The sequence below is a fragment of the Bufo bufo genome, chromosome 8 (assembly GCF_905171765.1).
Source record: "Bufo bufo chromosome 8, aBufBuf1.1, whole genome shotgun sequence".
Taxonomy (NCBI): domain Eukaryota; kingdom Metazoa; phylum Chordata; class Amphibia; order Anura; family Bufonidae; genus Bufo; species Bufo bufo.
The window spans coordinates 22,092,323-22,098,564 of NC_053396.1; positions in this window are offsets into that span (position 1 = coordinate 22,092,323).

The following is a 6,242-nucleotide window of genomic DNA, read 5'->3' on the forward strand; positions in this document are numbered from 1 at the left end:
ACACTGGCACAGAAGGGGTTATATCGGTTGTGGCGGTCTGCCGCCGGGCACGAAGGACCGTCCTGTCTGAGCTCTTCCTCCGCTCCACACGTCTGCCGCGTTTCATCCGTGAAGGATCCGTGCGTCCGTTTTTTTGCCCTCCAATATTCCACCGAACACTGCTAAGGCTGAAAATCCCTTTCCAGATCATCTCCTATCAACGGTCCGCGAAAAACCACCGACAGAACACCAACGCCATCAGTGATTTTTCACGGATCCACGGACTTCCATGGGCTTGTCTGGTTCGCACGTCTCTGAGGTCTCTGCGCTGACTCAGCGCTCTGTGTCAAATCGCTGCGGCCTGCGCAAACACATTAGAATCAATGGGCAGGTGCGATGTCCGTGATTCACTGGTGATTTATTAGTGATCGATATATATTCGGTATGTACGGTAACATTCCTGTAATCCGGCATCTGATGATCCAGAAAGTCCGACAATCCGGCCGATGATGCTGCGAGTTCCGCTCAGCAGATCCGCCGTCGGGCCGGGGCCTAAAACCCAGGGTGAAGACGCTCCCCCGCCCCCGCTCCGTGACACCCTCCTGTGATAATTAGCAGGTAATTGAGGAAAGGTCAGGGGTCAGATGCGGCAGCTGCAGGAATACCGTGGGCGCTTCTCGTCAGCTGCAGGAATGCTGCGCGATGCCTTTCCGAGGGCAGCTCTGTTTAGATCTCTCGCAGACAGTCCCCGCGCAGAACCACTCCCCGTCTCCACGGCGACTGGAGACAAAGTCTGACAAGAAGCGGCTTGTTGAGCGGTTCCATGGGAAAACCTCGCTTCCCTCCTCCCTCCATGTTCCCCTGAGGCTCGAGCACGCGTCCTGCGATCTATACGTGTCCGCAGCCATTTATAGAGGACAGAGAGAGATCGATGCCCCCCGCCGGAGCGAAAAGGTCGCCGGCAGACAACGCTCACAATCAGGCCGCGTTCACACAGTCAGTGTTTGGTCAGTGATTAACAGCCTATACATGCACACGAACGTATTTTACGTGTCCGTTCCGTTTTTTTTTTGGACGGACCGTATGCAAAACCATTCATTTCAATGGGTACTCCAAAAAAACGGAAGTTACTCCGTGTGCATTCCGTTTCCGTATGTCCGTTCCGCAAAAGAATGGAACATGTCCTATTATTGTCCGCATATGGACACGGAATGCACACTGAGTCGTTTCCGTTCTTTTGCAGTCTCATTGAAGTGACTGGTTCCGCATACGGTCCGCAAAAAAAAAACGGGACGGACACGGAAAGAAAATACGTTCGTGTGCAAGAGGCCTGACTGTGTGAAAGTGGTCTAAGGGCTCATGCACACAAACGTGTCTTTTGTCCGCATCCGATCCGAATTTTTGGCGGGTCGGACGCGGACCTATTCATTTCAATGGGGCCACAAAAGATGCAGAGCTGTCCGCATCCGTATGTCCGTTCCGAGGCATCCGTAAAAATACAGAACATGTCCTATTCTTGTTCGCATTACGGATAAGGATAAGACTGTTCTACTAGGGGCCAGACGTTCCGTTCCGCAGAATGCATACGGCCGGTATCAGTGTTTTGCGCATCACAAAACAGGTTACGGTCGTGTGCATGAGCCCTAAGGCTGCTTTCACTAACTCATGCCTCACGCAAACGTCTGTGTCCGTGAAGAAACCCGTGACAAGATGGTCAGTGATCCATCCGTGTTTGGTCTGTTTTTTGCTCTCCGTGTGTCGTCCATGTTTCACGGACACCGCACAGCTAAAAAATGTATTTCCATAGTATCTCCTCCTAATGGGATCCGTCTTTTTCACCGACTCATAGACTAAAATGGGAGTGATAGATCTGTGAAGACGGACAAAATACAGCATGCATCCGTGCTAAAACCACAGACCGCGCCAAAACACGGATGTATAAATACACCGACATGTGGGGTTGTCCGATATTTTGATACTGATTATCCTCAGGATACGTCAGCAGTATCTGATCAGTGGGGGCCAATCAGCTGTTTGAAGAGGGCGCGGCGCTTAAGTGAGCGCCGTGGCCTCTTCCTACGCTAGTGATGTCACGTTCATGGGTCACATGGCCTAGGTCTAAGTCAAGTAAATGGGCCTGGGCTGCAGTACCAAGCACATCCACTATACAATGGATGGCGCTGTGCTTGGTATGCTGTGAGGAGGCTGCAGTATCGGGAGTTAGATCTTCACTGATCAAGTACTGATGATCTCTTCTGAGGATAGGCCATCAATATCAAGATCTTGGACAACCCCTTTAAAGGGCATCTGTCAGCAGTTTTGTGCCTATGACACTGGCTGACCTGTTACATGTGCGCTTGGCAGCTGGAGGCATCTGTGTTGGTCCCATGTTCCTATGTGCCCGCATTGCTGAGAAACATGATGTTTTAATATATGCAAATGAGCGTCTAGGAGCAACAGGGGCGTTGCCATTACACCTAGAGGCTCAGCTCTCTCTGCTACAGCTGCACTTTGATTGACAGGGCCAGGCAGTGATCACATTTACACTGCCTGGCCCTGTCTACCAAAGTGCAGAGGGCGCAGCAGCTGCAGAGAGAGCAGAGCCTCTAGGTGTAACGGCAACGCCGCCGTTGCTCCTAGATACTCATTTGCATATATTAAAACATAATTTTTCTCAGCGATGCGGACACATAGGAACATGGGACCAACACAGATGCCTTCAGCTGCCAAGTGCACATGTAACAGGTCAGCCGGTGTCATAGGTACAAAACTGCTGACAGATGCCTTTTAATTTTCAGGGGAAGGGGGGGGGGGGGGGGTTACATCAGTCTGCTTCCAGAGTTTTGCTTAGTTGACATGTGGCACCATATCAGACGTAACACTGATTACCAAAATCTTTCGCCTGCAGAATTTTCTGATGATACATCGCCTTTAATCATCTGGAGTACAAAAAAAACCAGTGTGAGAACAAGTCTCAAATTAGCGTGATTTTAACCCTTTGCTGTAATATGATCCTGAAATTCCAAGAGTAGGAAAGGTATAAATAAAGCAGCAATTTTAGCTCGGCTGTGCCCGGCAGACATAAAGATATTATTGTCGCCCACGGACGCGCACGGATTTTTGGCGGCTTGCGTTGAGCACAATCTTTTAGAAATCTTTTACTCCTACGTCGGCTGTTGCCGGAGTTGCCGCTTATCAGACGAATTAAAAAGGCAAAGCGAGGACACAGGAATCCACAGCAAACACGAGACGGAAACTGTCAGAGGGCAGGCGAAAGATTTTGGTAATCAGTGTTACGTCTGATACGGTCTCACGTGTCAACTAAGCAAAACTGGAAGCAGACTGATGTAACGCGAACCCCCCTTCCCCTGAAAATTAAAGGGCATCTGTCAGCAGTTTTGTACCTATGACACTGGCTGACCTGTTACATGTGCGCTTGGTCTGTGTTGGTCCCATGTTCATATGTGCCCGCACTGCTGAGAAACATGATGTTTTAATATATGCAAATGAACCTCTAGGAGCAACGGGGGCGTCCCCATTACACCTAGAGGCTCTGCTCTCTCTGCAGCTGTCGCAACCTCTGAACTTTAATTGACAGGGCCAGACAGTGAAAATGTCATCACGCCTGGTCCTATCAGTCAAAGTGCAGCATTGCAGAGAGAGCAGAGCCTCTAGGTGTAATGGTGACGCCCCCGTTGCTCCTAGACTCTCATTTGCATATAATAAAACATCGTTTTTCTCAGCAATGTGGGCACATATGGACATGGGACCAACACAGATGCCTTCAGCTGCCAAGAGCACATGTAACAAGTCAGCCAGTGTCATAGGTACAGAACTGCTGACAGATGCCCTTCAAAGGGTATCTCCATAAAGACAGTTTAATGTCAGGGTATGAATAATTCACATGACATTTTACCGGCTGCAAAAGCAATCCCGCCTGCTGCTCTGTAACAGATGTCAGCCTCAGTCACAGGTTACAGTTTCCTCCCATTGATCATAAGGGGAAACAGTAGTCAGGAAGGTTAGCTGGTGAGAGATATCTGCTGGCGGATATCGCGATTTTAATGGAATTTGCTGATGGTCTGCTGGCAGCTTAGGAGGAGTCGGCGGCCAATAGTTGTCCTCCCTGTGGCCGTTGGCTCCCTTCTATCTGCGTACCGCCATACAGTGTGCGACTAATTGGACCCCCCCGTTTGCAGAGGGGTGCCGGTACATGCACGGTCACTGACCATTATTGTGGAAGGTAGTGAAATAGCTGCGCACGCTCGCCCATCTTTTTCAGATTTTTTTTCTCATAGACTTTAATGTACTCTGCATGCGGCAAAAGAGGATGGATGCAAGCCAAGGTAAGCGCACCCCACTTTACTGCGCAAGCGCCGAGATCTCGACAAGGCTGCTGATGACTATTCCTGTCCTAATGGACGTCCATCAGGATGGATGGAGCAGAATTTGGACGCAAGGAGCTTCACTCCTTGGCATCGCCACCTTCTTGACTTCAAACAGCTCAGTGAATAGCGTTGTTGTACCCTGGCGCCCTTAGGGCAGCACCAGAAGCACCACCTATTTCACTGCGCATGCGCCGTGGTGCAGTGTCAGATCTGGACAAGGCTGCTGCTGACGTTTCCTGTCCTCGTGGACGTCCGTGAAGACGGACGGGGAGGGATTTGGGAGTTTGTCCTCACTTCTTAGCGCTGTCACGGTCATATTGGTGTTTGACCGTGACACGGTTGCCATGCAGACTGGTTGCCGGTGGCAATGTGTTGTTGGCAGTTTGCATGTGCACTTCCCCTTTAAGGTTTGCCTTCCTGATGTTTGGTGAGCAAGGGGTTAATCTTCTAGCTAGTGGGGATTATAGTGTGGCTTGCTGGGTGCAGTGGTTCTACAGCCTTGTTTGGTGTTGGAGCTTTGCTCCTTGCCTGGGTGTTTCTGCTCGGTCCTTGAGGGCCACCTTATGGAACATACTGTCACGGCGGGGAGTTGGGAAAACCCCCCACCATACAATGTAAAACGGATAGGGGGTAGCAGCTACACCAGGCAACCAAGAAAGAGCTGGTCACCTCCTATAGCATCCCTAAATCTGGTCCTGTTCTCCTATCTGTATGAGCCGGCCCATACGCTGGAACCTCAGAGCCCTGAATTTCCCCGAGGTTAGGAGACAGGGACAAGAGACAACCAGGTTCATCCAAGACACGGATGAACCAGAGTCTCCACAGGCCTAGCTGCAGGGAAAAGTGGACGACTGAATACAGCAACAGAGTCGGCAGGCAAGAACACCAGAAACACACTTACCTGCTGCAGCCACCACGACTGGAACCCGTGCAAAAGTACAGGTGCCCACACACCAAACCGTACAAACAACACCACACACAGGTATCCAGCACACCTGATACTGCCAGGGCCCCACACAGCAAGGTGCACTGCATCCTGACTTATGGTTCACCCCTCCGGGAAACCAGCCCCCTTCCGGAGGGATCAACAACATACTGGGTGACGTATAGCATACCAACAACAGCCATGTAACAACCAACAAAATGCTTCACACACCCAGAACATAAACCCACACCACACATACAAGTGAGGGAAAAGGTACATAAGGGAGGACAATTTATGTTCCAGAAGGTGGCCCTCAAGGACTGAGCAGAACCACCCAGGCAAGGAGCAAAGCTGTAGTACAACTGCCCCCAGCCTGCGGCCACACCCAGGAAACCCCTTAATCCCCACTAGCCAGAAGATTAACCCCTTGCTCACCAAACATCAGGAAGGCAAAGTGCAAACCACTGGCAACCAGTCTGCATGGCAACCGCGTCACGGTCAAACACCAATATGACCTCCACCTCCACGATCCATCATTTTCATACAGCGCAAGCTGTGAATAATATATATATTTTTTTTTGTTGCAAAATTAGTCATTTGCTTTGGCAATAAAAGACACCTCTGGTCAGGTACTGATGGGGGTTTGGGGGGTAATGTCCTTGTGACAGGTTCCCTTTAAAGCGGTTAACCCATGAAAAGTGTTTATCACCTATGTACATGTAAAGTGTTAAATGTCGGCTTGCTGGGGGTCCGACTGCTGGGACCAGAGAACGGAGGGACCCCGGGTCCGCAGTGGTTGTGTGCATGGCGGTCCACCACTCCATTCACTGCTGGAGCACCTTCAACTTTAAAGGGGTATTCCTACCAACAGGATATGGCCTAAATGTATGATATGTACAATTACCAACATTTAAAAAGTATATATATGGACATTTAAGCCCTGCCATTGT